Raw genomic sequence first — 18080 nt, forward strand, 5'->3', positions numbered from 1 at the left:
AACGAGAATGATACGAAACGAAACAGTCCTGTCTGGTGACATACACAAAGACAGAAAATAAACACCCACGAAACACAAGTGGGAAAAGGCTACCTAAGTATGATTCTCAATCAGAGACAACTAACGACACCTGCCTCTGATTGAGGACCATACCAGGCCAAACGCAAACACAACATAGAAAACGGAACATAGACAACCCACCCAACTCACGCCCTGACCATACTAAAACAAAGACATAAATAAAAGAACTAAGGTCAGAACGTGACACCGTTCCACATGTTCATTAATTGTTTATGGTTCATTGAACAAGGATGGGAAACAGTGTTTAACTCTTTTGGGATATGGGGCAGCATTTTCACTATTGGATGAATAGCGTGCCCAGAGTGAACTGCCTCCTACTCTGTCCCAGTTGCTAATATATATGCATATTATTATTAGTATTGGATAGAAAATACTCTGAAGTTTCTAAAACTGTTTGAATGATGTCTGTGAGCATAACATAACTCATATGGCATGCAAAAACCTGAGAAAATTCCAACCAGGAAGTGGGACATCTGAGGTTTGTAGTTTTTCAAAGCTTGGCCTACCGAATACACATTGAGATATGGATAAAGTTGCACTTCCTACGGCTTCCACTAGATGTCAACCATCTTTAGAATCTTGAATGAGGATTCTACTATAAAGGAGGGGCTCATGAGACCTCTTTGAGTCAGTGGTCTGGCAGAGAGCTCAGTTACCTCTCGTTCCAATGCTTTTCTGAAGACAAAGGAATTCTCCGGTTGGAAAATTATTGATGTTTTATGTTAAAAACATTGTAACGATTGATTCCATACATCGTTTGACATGTTTCTAAAGGACTGTAATGGAACTTCGAGTTTTTGTCTGGATGAAATGCTCGCGCCTCATGAAGATGGATTACTGGGCTGAACACGCTAACAAAAGTGGCTATTTGGACATAAATTATGGACTTTATGGAACAAATCAGACATTTATTGTCGAACTGGGATTCCTGGGAGTGCCTTCTGATGAAGATCATCAAAGGTAAGTGAATATTTATGGTGTAATTTCTAACTTTGTTGATTCCAAAATGGCGGATATTCCTCTGGCTGTTTTGGGCTCTGTGCGCCGTTCTCAGATTATGTTTTTTCCTTAAAGTTTTTTAAAAATCTGACATAGCGGTTGCATCTTGATTCTAGCCATCCCGGATCCGGGATCGTGAATACAGCCTCAAGCTCATTATCATAACGCAACGTTAACTATTCATGAAAATCGCAAATGAAATGAAATAAATATGCTAGCTCTCAAACTTAGCCTTTTGTTAACAACACTGTCATCTCAGATTTTCAAAATATGCTTTTCAACCATAGCAAAACAAGCATTTGTGTAAGATTATTGATAGCTAGCGTAGCATTTAGCGTAGCATTCAGCATGCAACATTTTCACAAAAACAAGAAAAGCATTCAAATAAAATCATTTACCTTTGAAGAACTTCAGATGTTTTCAATGAGGAGACTCTCAGTTAGATAGCAAATGTTCAGTTTTTCCAAAAAGATTATTTGTTTAGGACAAATCGCTCCGTTTTGTTCATCACGTTTAGCTACGAAAAAAACCTGTATCCAGGAGTGTAATTATCCCCGCAGCTCATTAGCATAACACAACGTTAACTATTCATGAAAATCGCAAATGAAATTAAATAAATATGCTAGCTCTCAAGCTTAGCCTTTTGTTAACAACACTGTCATCTCAGATTTTCAAAATGTGCTTTTCAACCATAGCAAAACAAGCATTTGTGTAACAGTATTGATAGCTAGCGTAGCATTTAGCATTAGCATTGAGCGGGCAACATTTTCACAAAAACAAGAAAAGCATTCAAATAAAATCATTTACCTTTGAAGAACTTCTGATGTTTTCAATGAGGAGACTCTCAGTTAGATAGCAAATTTTCAGTTTGTCCAAAAAGATTCTTTGTGTAGGAGAAATCGCTCCGTTTTGTACATCACGTTTGGCTACCAAAAAAAAAACGAAAATTCAGTCATCAAAACGCCTAACTTTTTTCCAAATTAACTCCATAATATCGACTGAAACATGGTAAACGTTGTTTAGAATCAATCCTCAAGGTGTTTTTCACATATCTCTTCGATGATATATAGTTCGTGGAAGTGTGCTTTCTCCTCTGAATCCCATGGGAAAATGCCTGCAGCTGAAGATTACGCACCAATTTAGACAAAGGACACCGGGCGGACCCCTGGTAAATGTAGTCTCTTATGGCCAATCTTCCAATGATATGACTACAAATACGTCACAATGCTGCAGACACCTTGGGCAAACGGCAGAAAGCTTAGGCTCGTTCATGGCACATTCACAGCCATATAAGGAGACAATGGAAAACAGAGCCTCAAAAATTCTGCTCATTTCCTGTTTGAAGTTTCATCTTGGTTTTGCCTGTAGCATGAGTTCTGTGGCACTCACAGATAATATCTTTGCAGTTTTGGAAACGTCAGAGTGTTTTCTTTCCAAAGCTGTCAATTATATGCATAGTCGAGCATCTTTTCGTGCCAAAATATTGCGCTTAAAACGGGCACGTTTTTTTATCCATAAATTAAAAGAGCGCCCCCTATATCCAAGAAGTTAAGGAGAAGTCTACCTTTAATTCTGCGAATAACAGTTGTATCTTTTATCAATGTTTATTATGATTATTTCTGCAAAATCACTGGATGTTTTGGAATCAAAACATTACTGCACATAAGGTACCAATGTAAACTGAGATTTTTGGATATAAATATGCACATTATCGAACAAAACATACATGTATTGTGTAACATGATGTCCTATGAGTGTCATCTGATGAAGAACATCAAAGGTTAGTGATTAATTTTATCTATATTTCTGCTTTTTGTGACTCCTATCTTTGGCTGGAAAAATGGCTGTTTTTTTTTGACTTGGCTATAACCTAACATAATCATATGTTGTGCTTTCACTGTAAAGCATTTTTGAAATCGGACATAATGGGTAGATTAACAAGATATTTATCTTTTATTTGCTGTATTGGACTTGTTAATGTGTGAAAGTTACATATTTCAAAAAAATATTTTTGAATTTCGTGCACTGCCTTTTCAGCAGAATGTTGTCGAGCCTGCGCTAGAAAGGTTAACAATTGACCACAGTGGGTAACCAATGTGTACATCTGTCCCGACGCTCTGTCTAACTGCATCTAACCGTGTCTAATCACCTGGAAGTGCAATACAATTTCGGGAACATCGAAAAGTCTACTTTCATGTCACTGCAATGCACTTCCAGAGCTAATAGAAACTTGCGAGGGAACAAAAAAAACCTGTGGGCTCGAAGTTGTTACACTAAAAAACATTGGTGGAAATCTGTGGTAAAACAGCTAACAGTAAGTCTATCTTTTGTATTTGGAAAGTTATTTTTGGATGATTAATTAAGTTAGGTTGAGTGTTCAAGGTTTCCAAAAACGTATCACAATCAATGATCAATTCTTTATAGATAGAGCATTTCAAACTTGAATGATCACATCAGGTATTCAAAAAGGATGTAGAATGACTCCAATGCTGTAGCATTTGGAGTTATGAGAAGGGCTAGACACATGCATACAGTACAACACACCAGCCACTTATGCTTACTTTCATGTTAAATAGTCAGTCAGACAGGTAATGGAACAGCTAGACAGGCCTAAAACCCCAAGTAGACTTATTTGTAGACTGGCTAGTTGTTTTCCAAACACAATGTATAGGAGTCATAATGGACTGAACATTTTGATCAATTGCAAGGGCTTCTTTTCTCCATTTCAGGATGTATTGCATCATTCTCAGTGATGCTGTGACTCCACTAAAGATCTTAGTAACACAAAGAAATTGGTCTCTGAATAGGATGTGTGTTGTATTCATCTTCAGCTGAGTACTCCCTACTCACACTGGAGCCATCTGTTCACCCACCACCTCTAAACTGGTTCAACTACAGTAGCCACAAGTCAACTTCAACTCACTGGTCCTCCCTGTTTGAACATTGAACAATCATATTGTTCCTAATTCAACTTGCTTTTTGTTTGTAAATGTTCTGTTTTGTTATTTTATTGTTGTTTGAACTGAATTAGTAAGTAATAGTAATTAGTACCAACTAAACTTAGCAAAAAAACAAACGTCCCTTTTTCAGGACCCTGTCTTTCAAAGATAATTCGTAAAAATCTAAATATGTCACAACTTCCGCTGAAGTTGGTGCCTCTCCTAGTTCGTTTGGCGGTCGTCGTCACCGGCTTTCTAGCTGCCAATGATCCACATTTCTTTTTCCATTTGTAATGTCTTGATTGTACACACTTGGTTCCCATTACATTATTATTATTTCCCTATTTAACCCTCTGGTTCTCATTATGTTTTGTGCGTGATTGTTCCCGGTTCTGTGTTAGGCTGTTGTGTTAGGGTTTGTGATCCCTGCGTGGATTTATTTTCGCGGATTATTTTTCCTGAGTAAAAGTACGTTATTTTACTCAGTTCTGTGTCCTGCGCCTGACTCTGTTCTCACCTCTGCACAACTAACACATGCCAAAATAACTTCAGATCTTCATTGTAAAGGGAACCCCTGCACAACATTCCGCTGAAAAGGCAGTGAGCGAAATTCTAAAATATTTTTTAGAAATATGTAACTTTCACACATTAACTACAAACCTCAGATGTCCCACTTCCTGGTTGGATTTTTCTCAGGCTTTCGCCTGCCATATGAGTTCTGTTATACTCACAGACATCATTCAAACAGTTTTAGAAACTTTAGAAACTTCAGAGTGTTTTCTATCCAATACTAATAATAATATGCATATAATAGCATCTGGGACAGAGTAGGAGGCAGTTCACTCTGGGCACGCTATTCATCCAAAAGTGAAAATGCTGCCCCCTATCCCAAAAAGGTTCAACTGAGAACTCTATGGTTATATGGCTTGTGTTCTCAAGAGCTGGCATGTTCCTAAGAAGACAGCCTACTTACCAGGATCCAGGGCGAGCTCTGTCCTGACTCTCTAGTCCACCAGCCCAAGCAGGTTGCAATGTTCCTAGATGGTGACCAAAATAATATTAACATACACAAAATAAAACAAAAAGGAAATCCATAGCAAAAAGGTATCAAACAAATAAGGTAAGACCCTGTTGGGCCAGAAGGCTCCTCAATCCACCTCTCTCTCAGCCATCACCTGCCAATCCCTACTCTCTCTAGACAGATGTGCCTCCCACAATGTACCAATCTTCCGGTTTGCATGTCACTGCCTACGTCACTGATTTATCCGCTTGTTGCCCACATCCCCAGAACACAAAATAGTAGCTAGGAAGATGAAGATCACAGAGGTTATTTTTAATGAGTTTATTCTGCAAATGGCTGGTTTGCATCATCTACCTTCACTAAAACAACGCAAAGAATGCCTGCAAACTTTGGTTGTGAATTGCAGTGTTCTGGCATGTCTGCCTCGTGATTTGTTGGGGGAGTTGTTTGTCTGAAGAGGACCTCCCCCGGATTTTTTTTGCCCCCTTCAAAGTTACCAAGAGTCTGTCATTGCTGTTGCCTAGGGTCTGGATTTCAGAGACTTGCCAATCCCCAACACATGAACAATCATCACGTCCTGGCTATCAAATCAAATCAAATTGTATTTGTCACATGCGCCGAATACAACAGGTGTAGTAGACCTTACAGTGAAATGCTTACTTACAAGCCCTTAACCAACAATGCAGTTTTAAGAAAATACCCCAAAAAAGTAAAAGATAAGAATAACAAATATTTAAAGAGCAGAAGTAAATAACAATAGTGAGGCTATATACAGGGGGTACTGGTACAGAGTCAATGTGTCAATGTGCGGAGGCACCAGTGTCGAGGTAATTGAGGTAATTACATACATGTAGGTAGAGTTATTAAAATGGCTATGCATAGATATAATAGAGAATAGCAGCAGCGTGGTGGGGGGTGGCAATGCAAATAGTTTGGGTAGCCATTTGATTAGCTGTTCAGGAGTCTTATGGCTTGGGGGTTTAGAAGCCTCTTGGACGTAGACATGGCGCTCCGGTACTGCTTTCCGTGCGGTAGCAGAGAGAACAGTCTATGACTAGGGTGGCTGGATTCTTTGACAATTTTTAGCGCCTTTCTCTGACACCTCCATGGTTTCTGGTTGGGGTATGTACTTACTGTCACTGTGGGGATGATGTCCTTGATGAACTTATTGATAAAGCCAGTGACTGATGTGGTGTACTCCTCAATGCCATCGAAAGAATCCCGGAACTTATTCCAGTCTGTGCTAGCAAAATTCCTGCAGTTTAGCTTCTGCTTCATCTGACCACTTTTTTATAGACCGAGTCACTGGTGCTTCCTGCTTTAATTTTTGCTTGTAAGCAGGAATCAGGAGGATAGAGTTATGGTCAGATTTGCCAAATGGAGGTCGAGGGAGAGCTTTGTACGCGTCTCTGTGTGGGGAGTAAAGGTGGTCTAGAATTTGTTTCCCTCTGGTTGCACATTTAACATAGTGATAGAAATGAGGTAAAACTGATTTAACTTTCCCTGCATTAAAGTCCCCGGCCACTAGGATCGCCACCTCTGGATGAGCGTTTTCCTGTTTGCTTATGGCGGAATACAGCTCATTGAGTGCGGTTTTAGTTCCAGCCTCGGTCTGTGGTGAAGTGTATAACCCGCCAGCTGTATGTTCTTAATGTCGTTGTTCAGCCACGACTCGGTGAAACACAAGATATCACCATTTTTAATGTCCCGTTAGTAGGATATAGAGTATGTGATTTCAGTTTGTCCCATTTATTTTCCAGCGATTGAACGTTAGCTAGCAGAACGGAAGGCAAGGGCAGATTAGCCACTCGTCGCCTGATCCTCACAAGGCATCCTGATCTCTTTCCGCAAAACCTACGTTTCCTTTTCCTGCAAATCACGGGGATCTGGGCCTGGTCGGGTGTCTGTAGTATATCCCTCGCGTCCGACTGAACTCCTCGTCTAATTTGAGTTGAGTAGTCCCAGTTCTGATGTCCATAAGCTCTTTTCGGTCATAAGAGACGGTAGCAGCAACATTATGTACATAACAAGTTTAGAAAATTGTGAAAAAACTAACAAAATAGCATGGCTTGTTAAGAGCCAATAAGACGGCAGCCCTCACCTCTGCCGCCATCTTGTACAGTCTCTCTAGACAGATGTCTCAGCACCTGACCTGGTAGCTGCTGCCTCCTAGGGATGGGAGGTGTTCAGTGGTCTACTTAGGGTCTTCAATACTTACTGCCTCTCTATCTCCGTGTGGTGTGAATAACAAAGTTTTATCAGGATCAACCATCATTTAATATCTTACATAAAGACTTAAAAACAGTCACAGAATGTCTGGTATGGTTCTGGCATTGTGAAACTGATGAAGTTGTTGTTGGACATAGTGACAAAAAAACAAAGGCATCAAATAAAACAAAAGCTTTTGATCTTTACATTTACTGTTATTGAGAGGGACAGTAAAAACGCATGACATAAAATCATACACTTAAAAGGATTTCTCATGGGTGTACTGCTTTGCAGCTAGAGTCAAGTGAAAGTAATACATTATTTTGATGCCAGATGAAATTGTATGCTTGACTCAATTATGATAGGACATATCAACAGTAAAACATCTAGGAAAAGCTTTGATGCATTTATAAAAATGGGGGGGAAAAGATACATCAAAGGGAAATAAAGACAAGCAAATCATCCTATGATTGACAACTCTGCATTCCTTATGCTTACTTTATCCATGACATGCAATGTGCATTGATAAGGAGTCAAAGTTGCCGTATGTCGGCCTTTATAAATATGACTTTGTGCCCCTGGTCGTGCCCCGAATGTGACATATCAGAATGGCTATCTTTACAGAGACAAAGCCTTTGGAACATGAATGCCACAACAAATAGGGACATTATTACGATTCCACATCTTTGTCAGAGAGCAAATGCTGCATTTCACAATACTCTCAGATCAAAATGCCAATTCAAATTAAATAATGGCAGTTTAGCCTCTTTTTATAATTGTAATCTCTGTGCCACTTCTTCCTTCCATCCCTGTCCTCTAAAAGCGAGGCTCTGTCATCTGTCTTCTGTAAAACCTTGTGTCAACAGTACACGTCCAGTAAGCCTGCTTACCATTCAGAGGGGAACAGAGTAGTGTTAGCGATTCACAGGTGCTTTCAAACTTTTTTTCCTTCCCAGCATGATTACATACTGATGAGGAATATTTATCTGAGCCTCTATTGAAACTGTTTTGTCCTTCAAGATATACCGTCCCGGACGTAAAACACTGTGAAAGAACAAACTTTCCCTTTTGAAAATGGAAGCCTCTCTTCTCTGTGAGCATTTGGTCAACTGTGGACTACCAATCTCTCCCTTGTGTGACCTGATCACCTTTCAAATGACAACAACATTGATCTACTCTGACAGTACAATTCAGGGGGAAGCGGTGCAACATAAATGTGCTTTCAAACCTTGTTTTCATGTTTTGATTGATGAGCAGCGTGTTCGATTCGGTATTTTTGCCCATCTCTTCCTCAGATTTGTCAATGTCTTGACAATCCTGACCGTTTTCTCCATCTTTACTTATGTCCTAAAAAATGTAGAGGTCCAAAGGATGTTGATGGGTACTGTTTTCCCTTTTAAATTCCCATTACAGCGTTTTAATAAATTTGCCTCTCTGTCATGAATAATTACCCAGAAAATCAAAAGTATCAAATCAAATTAAATCATAACTATTAAGTCAGTTCAAAAACTATGCTGGATAATCAAGATTGGCTTTTGGAAATGAATCTTCACAAATAGTTGAATCGTGTGTTTTTCTCTGTCTAGCGGTGGGTATAACACCCTGGAGCATGGCTGCTACCAGTAGTTTTTCATCTATTATTGACTATATTGCGCTTTTTAAGCACCATGTGCTAAAGTTTCAAAGACACTTCTCTCGTCCCTTGGTTACCAACAGCTGTTTTATTGATTGCTTTCTTTCTCCATACTAAATACACAACTCAATCCCCCTGGTGAGAAGAGAACTATACAGTTTCAAATGTCGGCTGTGAGTTTTTCTCCATTGCTCAACAAACTGTGATATTCAGGTTAACTTTCCACTTATTCCAAACAACACAATAGAACAACAAATCTGTCTACAGACTCCGGACTCTAGAAAAGCATTTGCAAATATGTTTACAGTGAGTTGATTTAAAAGTGTCTCTACAGTACAGTACCCACTGGGCACAGGCATCCGTTCAATGTCTAACTTTGATTTGCATTTGGTTGAGTTGTTAACTAACGGGAATTCAGTGTGAAATCAACAACAACAAAAATGTAATTCTATTTAGGTAAAAAATTGGGTTATGTGATGACTTTTTGCAAATCTAATTCGTTTTCCACATTGATTCAACGTCATCAGATGGAAAAAATGTTAAGGTTGAAATGACATGGAAACAACGTTGATTCAACCAGTGTTTGCCCTGTGGGGTAGCTTCTCTGTTGGCACATTCAAAGAAACCTACTTCCCAATGAAAAGAGGCCAGACTCTGACATGATGAGTTATATACTTGAGGAGTGACTGGGAATCTACATCAATATGAAGGGAAGTGGATCATTTATAGGGCTAACAAGCCATTCTGATTTGCCAAAAATCACAGAACCTACAGAGTGGAAGTGAAAGTGATTTGAAATTACAGCATTGTGCTATGTGTGACAGTCTTCCAAATGAATGAGGGCTCAGCGTTTGGTCCACTTGTCTCGCTAGAATGATTTTTCAATCTCAAGGTGCAACAACAGTGTCTAAAGAAGAACTCAGTGACAGGACCAGTCATTGAGTCTGGTGTAGAGTTCATGCTCCATCTCAGCTTGATGGAATTGATGGGAGAAGGCCAAACTTACAGAGACATTGAAGTCTGAAGACGTTTGTATGAAATAAATAAATAAAAATGTATGAGTTTGGTTTCCGTTTCCCCTGTTCGTTACTCATTCTAGCACAGTAATCACCACATGCCATCTGCCCCCTATTCCTCACCTGTAAGATTTAGAACTCCTTGCAGACATCCTGAATTTAGGGAGGCCAGGCAACATAGTATAGACTTTGAAGTAGAAACTGTTTCAAGGCTGGCATTTTCTTTTTAAATCCCATGACATTTCCTCAATGCTCCTGAATGGGAGAATGAGAGTGACACAGAGAGGGGGCAACCAAATAAACCCTTCCAAGGAGCTGAAGCCACTAATCTGTAATTTAATTTCAAGCGGGTGTCTGGGCCATGAGGACACATGGCAAGGTCAAGGGCTACTGTACAGAGAGCGAGAGAGAGATGTGGATTTGGAAGCACAGCCTTCGGTTTGATCAACAGCTTCATCCAGCTTAGAAGGAGTAGTGATGGGTTGGGGGGGGGGGTAACCCTTCCTTTCCTACCTCTCAGAGACAGCCAGCCTGTCTGTTCCACCAGCCCAACCGCAGCCACTTATTTCACACACGGCAGTAGCAAATACTCCTGGAGGAAATTCATTATTCAAACAACTAAGATGTTTGGGATGAATAAGCATCTGCAAGTCCCTAAGAACGTGAGAGCGTAACTGGCAATTGAACACGTCCGGCTAGATCCACATGTAAATGAAAGATTTGTATTACTTTTCACCATTATTCTTGTTTTCCTCATTATGTAGAGGAGTGTAAGTCTGCAGATAAATCAGCTCTAATGGAGAAGTGGAGGTATGAATTGTGAGCAGTGTGGCTAATCCCATGGGTAAGGAGATATGTGTAATAGGGTGGACCTTGTTCTCCATGAACACACATGCAGTGGCCCTGGAAATGGACGCAATAATTACCAGTGACCACTCGGGAACATTTTCACCATGTCTCTTTAATGCGAATCGGCACTGGGTTCTTTTATGGACGGCTTTGGCATTCATACGCACATTGACATTTGGCACAAGGACCTGCTCGAGTACCTGTATACTGTAACAGAACTTATACAATCACCCACCCACCCTCCATCTTGAATTCATAAAACATTCCACCTTGGCAGTCAAGAGTAGCTGAGAAGAGCCCATGTTCATTAAAAACCTTACATATAAGGCTGCTGTCAGGTCACTGAGAGAACCAGGGTGTATCCCATGCACCATTTGCAGTTTGTTCGAGCTTAGCTGGCATTCAATTTCAATTCCCTCAAGTTATTGAATATACGAGAACGGTAGACACTGACAGGTACAAGTTACTCCACGGGCAACCATTAATTAGTGAGTCGAGGAGTAAATGGAGAGTTACACAGCTACACTCTGTCTCTGGCAGGTAGGCAGCTAGGGAGACGCTGATGGCAGCCTCAGCTTGGTCATCTCTTAAACTGTTCACTTCCTATTAGAAATGAGATTCTGGGCCTCTCAAACTTCCTACCTCGATACATAGTGAAGAGAAAATGTTGTCCAGGTTCGAGACAGGGAGCCTGTCAAATCCAATGGCCTTCAAGTGGAGCTTCTCTTTAGCCTATTGCATAGAAATGAATACGACTCCACACCCGCGTTCATATACTTTGTTAATTGAAGGAGTAGCAGGGGAAGGGAAATGTAGAGTGCTGTAATAGGATATGATGGGTTTATGTCTTTTTGGAAGCCCAGGAGGAAGTGGTCCTGTAGGGATGGGTATGATGGACTCATTGTCAGCTCAGTAAGGACTGGAAACTGTGTGGGTAGGAGCCAGTGGAACCAGTCTCTCCGTTGATGGATAGGTGTAGTGGGATTAAATATAAGACTCATCGCTGTCTCACCGTCTGCCTCCTCACTGCTGAAAAAAAAAATATATTGTGTTAGAGAGAGGGAGGTTGTCAGACCAAAACCTTATAGTGATTTGTGCTGTGGAGAAAAAACATTACAGAGACACTTTCTTATTCCAACAGGACAATATTACAGTTTGTTCCTTTTGATGACTGCAACATCCCAGTCTTTATCCACTTTATCTGTTTTCCATACTACAGGTAACTCTTCTAAACTTTTAATGTAGTTTACCCACTCCGGTCCCAATAGACCCCTCCACACCACTGCTAATGCTACCACAGCAAATTAAACTGCTCTCCCTGAATCATTAAACTGGTTCGAGAATTAGCTCAGACACACAGGGTTTATAATGGGGCGGCAGGTAGCCTAGTGGTTAGAGCGTTGGGCCAGTAACCGAAAGGTTGCTAGATTGAAACCCCGAGCTGACAAGGTAAAAATCTGTCGTTCTGCCCCTGAACAAGGTAGTTCTGTTCCTAGGCCGTCATTGTAAATAAGTATTTGTTCATAACTGACTTGCCTAGCTAAATAAAGGATAAATAAATCAAATAATGTCACACGTGAAGCTCTCCTAGTTTCAGATTTTAAAAAGCAATATAGCAGGGTATAACAGCAGAGGTTCCAATTAGATATGTAATTAGAGTGGATTACCCAGAAATACCTGAAACATACTGCTCTAGATTTCCAATTGAAAAGAAAAGATTTCTAAAAAATTATAATTTGTTTACATTTTTCAGTAAAATTATAATTTAAAGATGTACATGAAAGGATATATATATATATATATATATATATATATATATATATATATATATATATATATATATATATATATATATAAACAAAGTTTGAGGAAGAGGAATATTTAATGCATTATGACATTTTGCAGTAGCCTACATGCTCTTTGTTCCAGAAAGGCCTCATCTCTACTTCCTGTCCAAACCTGTCATGCTTATAAAGCTGCTTTTGATTCTGATCTGTCTGGAAGGACTGAGATTGCAGACCATCAGCAGATGTAATACTCTTACGCTTGTAGTGTATGCTGTCTTGGTCACTTTGGCTGGAAAAATGGCTGCTGCCACTGTTTGGAAACCTCTCACTTCTTAATCATTACATATTTTCCCCTGACTGTATCTGTGGCACGTGATAAATCTCTATGAAGTGGCAAAACTGTAAATAAAACAACAGAGATGACTTGATGAATTATACAAGTCAAAAGAAGTCAGACTGTTGACATCTGAGTCCTGCCAGTTTCCTAGAGGTCTCTGTAAACTCGGTGGCTCTGGATATCCATATATATTAAACAGCAGCTCTCCATTTGAAAACTCACTCCAGTTCCCACTTTCCTTGCCTCCTCTCAGAGGGCAGTGCAGCTTGCCTCCTCTCAGAGGGCAGTGCAGCTTGCCTTCTCTCAGAGGTTCAGTGCAGCTTGCCTCCTCTCAGAGGGCAGTGCAGCTTGCCTCCTCTCAGAGGGCAGTGCAGCTTGCCTCCTCTCAGAGGGCAGTGCAGCTTGCCTCCTCTCAGAGGGCAGTGCAGCTTGCCTCCTCTCAGAGGGCAGTGCAGCTTGCCTCCTCTCAGAGGGCAGTTCAGCTTGCCTCCTCTCAGAGGGTAGTGCAGCTTGCCTCCTCTCAGAGGGCAGTGCAGCTTGCCTCCTAATCCATCATAAAAATGAACACAACACAATATTTTCACACCTGCATGTTCTCATCGGATTCAAATCTACTTTTAGATATTCCCCCTTTGGAAATGCATGATGTGTGTGTTCAAACAGGGGGTCATTCTTATTGAGTCCAGGACAGCAGCATCCTGAAATGAATTTCAGAAATGAAAGACCACTCCAGACCTTTACCAAAGGCTATAGAGATTGTTTGGCTGTATATGCGATACGAGCATACACTAAAAAACTCTCATATCTTCACGTCAGACTCCTGACTGAATAGACTGGGAAGTTAACACAGACTATCCAAACTTGAAGAAAACTTTCTCTCTATCCAAGAGCTCCAGCAGACAGACATCAGGAGGACGGAACCATCCTATCCCACTTCTTCTTAGCAGGTTGAGACGCTGCATGCTGACGGACAGTTTCATTTACAGCCAGTGCAGGGGATAGCACACTAATTTACTCAGGCTATAGGAGACTGTTCACTTAAAGCAGCAGCGTGCTGGGTCCATTCTAATGAACCACTGTAAATCCACACTGCACTCATTTCAGTCCTCATTTGCATTGAAATGGAAGTGCCATATTTCATTCTCTTCCTTGGTAACCTTCCACCACTTATTTATATATTTGGAGAACCCTGTACAGGGAGCCACGGGCACGCTGTTTTCAGACATTGATGTAAATGACAACAATCTGAGTCATTATCAGAGAACAACTCCAGCTGGGGGGTTCTGACATAAACACAGACGTTTCGGGAAGTCGATATGCAGCTTTGGAGTCAAGGTAAGACAGGTTGTCCATAAGGCCTTGTGAAATACACAGTGTCCTTATAAAGATGTATTGAACACTTCATTTGTATACTTTGTATACATTTGTATAATTTGTATAAATGCATGTGGTTTATGCATTGTAACACTGCTGGTGGTAAGCACACCACAATGAAATATTACAGACATGACAATGATAAACAATGCTCAGAGTAAACCGTTCCGTCATACATACCCACCAAGACGTCGCAGTCACAGCTTCACTGACTGTCACCTCAACGCAGCCTCACACATCGCACACACGCCAAATAAACGTCATATGTGCCTTTCCCTGTATTTTTATTATGTTGTGTGATTTCCCCCCTCCAATTTCCTCCAAGCCCCCCCTGGTGTTAATTATCAGGCTTCTTTCCCCTAGAGCAGCACAGAGCTGTGGAAGTGCATTAATCTTGATTCTACACTCCAGTACAAAGCCTTGTTTGAAGAGACTCCTGTGGTAAGCCCCAAAGGCAGAGTGATTCAGAGTCAGAAGAAGAGAGAGGAGAGGGAGAAAAAAAAGAGTCGCAGATCGCTCTGTGTTTACACTGGGAAACCTGGCCGCCTGGCAAAGCAGCATGCAAACCATTCGTCCCCTTCTTCCTCAGTGTTATAATCATCATCTGTATGATGAATATCAAGCTGTGCATCTGTGATGACATCAGAAGGGACCATGGGCTGTTATGGTTTATTGATTTGGTCTGTGGTGGAGTAATGAGGTCACTTTCATGTCATCATTCCATTCCCACTCAGTGGACTGATGGCTGCTGAGTGGACCTGTCGGTGTTCTGGGGACTAACTAGGAGCTCTACAATTAAATCTGACCCATTTCTATGTTCCAAATTGTCTCTCCAGCCATGTAATTTAATGGTCTGCTCACATTGCTTTAGTGTAATTACAAGGTTTTCAAAACATGTTCCTTCGTTAAAAATGTAGTATATAGTGAGCCTTGTCCATGGATCCTGTGTAGCTAGTAATTGGCGGCGAATCAATGTTAGTGAATTTTTGAGGCTACTATACTGTTCTGTAGCTGCTGGTCTGCTGCTGGCTGGTCACTCTGCTCGCTCTCATCTAATATGTTATCCACATCATTGCACAGATACAGACAGAAGCACACTCTCTGACAGACACGTCTACCGCCCTCACCTAGGATTTTATTTTTAATCAACACAGGTCATTCCAGATATTTCCACCAATGGAAAGACAGAGATTCTATTACGATTTCCATTTCAGGAAGTTGTTTTAAGCCTGTGTCGGGTCAAATAATCATTAATTGCACTGTCATCACTGTGGCTGAGTGACAGAATTCATGAGAGCTCATTCATTTAAACAATCACAGTGTCTAGGTTGAGGAAGGTGATCCTTTTGAAACCTTCTAGAACTGGAATTCAGAGGGCTTTTAATGGCAAAAAATGTTATGCCCTTGATTTCTTGTAAATCGTTAGTCCTCAGTTCTAGAATAGATTCTCATTATGAAATATAGTTCTACAGTATTGAGGCACTAAGCCCAGTTTGTCAACACAGTGATACACATCTTTCAGCTCTGACGCCTTTCATTTGGAGCCATGTATTTTCTCCCTGAGATTTATAACACTGACTCACATAAAAATATATCTTAGGCTGCATTTACACAGGCAACCCAATTCTGATTTTTTTTCTCACTAATTGGTATTTTGACCAGTCAGATCAGCTCTGGAAAAAGATCTGATGTGAAAAGATCTGATGTGATTGGTCAAAAGACCAATTAGTGGAAATAATATCAGAATTGGGCCGACTGTAAACGCAGCCTCACAGTCTACAAATCCAGCATATTTGTGCCTATTCCCATTTGGGTATGCTAACTACTCTATTTACATTTCTGCCTTCTGTAATTCTCTTGATGTTCTCAACACACACCTTTCCTTTGCTGACAATAGTTTAGCAGTATGTATTTCATTTAGCCAATTTAAAAGAACAGTGTTTCAACACAATTATACCAGCTCATATTTGAGATGACATTTGTAAAAGCTGTAAAAATGTCTGAAGGTGTGTGCTACTGTGTACTGTATGCCAGTGGAGGCCTCCATAAAAGTCCCAACCCCAGTAGGACACCTCATGTGGCCAATGAGAGAAGAGACAACAGTGCAGGTGCCAGGCTCCCGGCCCTCTGCCCCGGCGGGGGTGATGGAGGACGTGATGAATGCTCTGGAGGAGTATCTCTCCATCCATGTAATGCAAGGGGGATTGGACAGTCAGGCCAGGGGCATCAGGACAGCAGCAGCGACCAAAGACCCTGAGCCAGGTATATTAAGTGTTGCTGACAGCCAGGTGACACCCGAGCTCTGTGTTGTGTTGACTGCACACGACTCAGTACCATGTCACCATGATGGAGTGATAAACAGCCTTCAGGATCCATAGATCACCTAAGACGCTCCATATGTCATGTATATATGTGCCGCTGCATGCCTACCGCAGCCCACCGCACTGCACTGTCACCGGGCCCCAAGGCATAGAGTTGTAGTGAGGGAGGAGGGAAGGTGAGTGGTCTCCATGCTGTGTATTACATACCCAGGCTCTCATCTGCATTATGAGTAATCTGTGCTAGTTAATTGAGCCCAGAGGCAGTTGGTTTCAATGAAGCCTCCTGTATTTTTTTGGGTGCAAAATAGAAGAAAAATATCTCTCAGAGGAGCGGGGCTCTCTGTCGAGAGGCAAACAGAGCAGAACTCCTGCCGTGTTCATTAGCTGTCATTGATCAGTGATTCAGTCCCCACACTCCCGCTGCCTGCCACTGCACACTGATATTACGAGTTTCTTGTCATGAAAATCGTTATTAAGGTCCAAAAAAAAGTACAGCCAGCCCAGCAACTTTGGTCCTTGTATTTTATTTTTCACTGCACTATTATCTCCACTATTCTGATGCGTATGGCTCTGCGCCAATCCTCCCCAAGCAAAGCTACAAAATACTATGCAGTCAGTGATATTCTGAGCAGCACAACTATCCATCCTAGACCATCCTCCAATAATATGATGCAGTTTTCTGCACATCTCTTTATTGGCTTTTCCTCAGTGGTCATCATCAGGTATCTGGTGCTTGTCACTTGGAGAAATGTACAGTACAGTATTATACACTTGCAGAGTCATTATCCTGATAAATGGCTGAGACAATAAGCTAAATAATGCACAGATGTGAGGATGAGGAGAGCGAGTCGGAGAGGGTGATTCCATAGCCAACACCTCCCAGGAGAGCTCTAGCCCAGCGTAAGTGTCCTGTCTGACATCATCAACATCAGACGAGCCTCGCCGCGGCGCTGAGACAACAGTAACCTGAGGAGCCGTGTCGCCGCCCGGCGCCTGCCCTCTCCCCAGAAACACCCAAAGGTCACACCAACACGCCAAGCGAAGCTTATTCCTCACCTCACGCCAGCTCTCTTGCTCTCGCTGTCTCTCTCACTCTCAACGACGAGCCACGGCACAGCAGCTATACTTGAAATGCTCCAGGAACCATTTCCCATTTTTATATCTCACTTTATTTCTTCGCCTCGTTATCTCTTCCTCATTCTTATAAAAAAGAGAAGAGTGCGGCTCCTCAAAGTGATGTGTCGTCTCTGCTCCCTAAAACAGGACAGAGACAGAATAAGCCCCTTGGCCAACACTGTAAAACATAACAATGAGATAGATTCTTAGAGTGACAGTCCAGAGTTTAAGTAGATATACAGGAGAGAATTAAATCAATATTTTAGAGCTCTAGTAGAAAAGAAGGTTGAGAGGGCCATTATCTAGAGCTAATTGTACCTATAGGGCCTGTCCTATTAGACGTATTAATATCTACTCTCTCATTGGAATTCATTTGTGGTAGTCTACTGGCTGTTGCTG

At 41.3% G+C, this 18080-nt stretch overlaps 1 protein-coding gene across 4 annotated transcripts in view; it reads right to left on the reverse strand.

Moving 5' to 3' along the window:
- Positions 1–10838: 10838 nt before the first annotated feature.
- Positions 10839–18080, reverse strand: part of LOC112235734 (CD276 antigen-like) — a 78569-nt gene continuing 71327 nt past the window's right edge. For 2 of the 4 annotated variants that reach the window (XM_024404245.1, XM_024404242.2), the window contains exon 8: positions 10839–11775. The gene's annotated coding sequence lies outside the window, so the exon portion shown is untranslated. Of the gene's footprint in view, positions 11776–17070; positions 17820–18080 lie in introns of those variants that run through there. The other 2 variants (XM_024404243.2, XM_024404244.2) reach the window with 2 other exon arrangements.

The sequence above is a fragment of the Oncorhynchus tshawytscha genome, linkage group LG04 (genome assembly GCF_018296145.1).
Source record: "Oncorhynchus tshawytscha isolate Ot180627B linkage group LG04, Otsh_v2.0, whole genome shotgun sequence".
NCBI classification, from domain to species: Eukaryota; Metazoa; Chordata; class Actinopteri; order Salmoniformes; family Salmonidae; genus Oncorhynchus; species Oncorhynchus tshawytscha.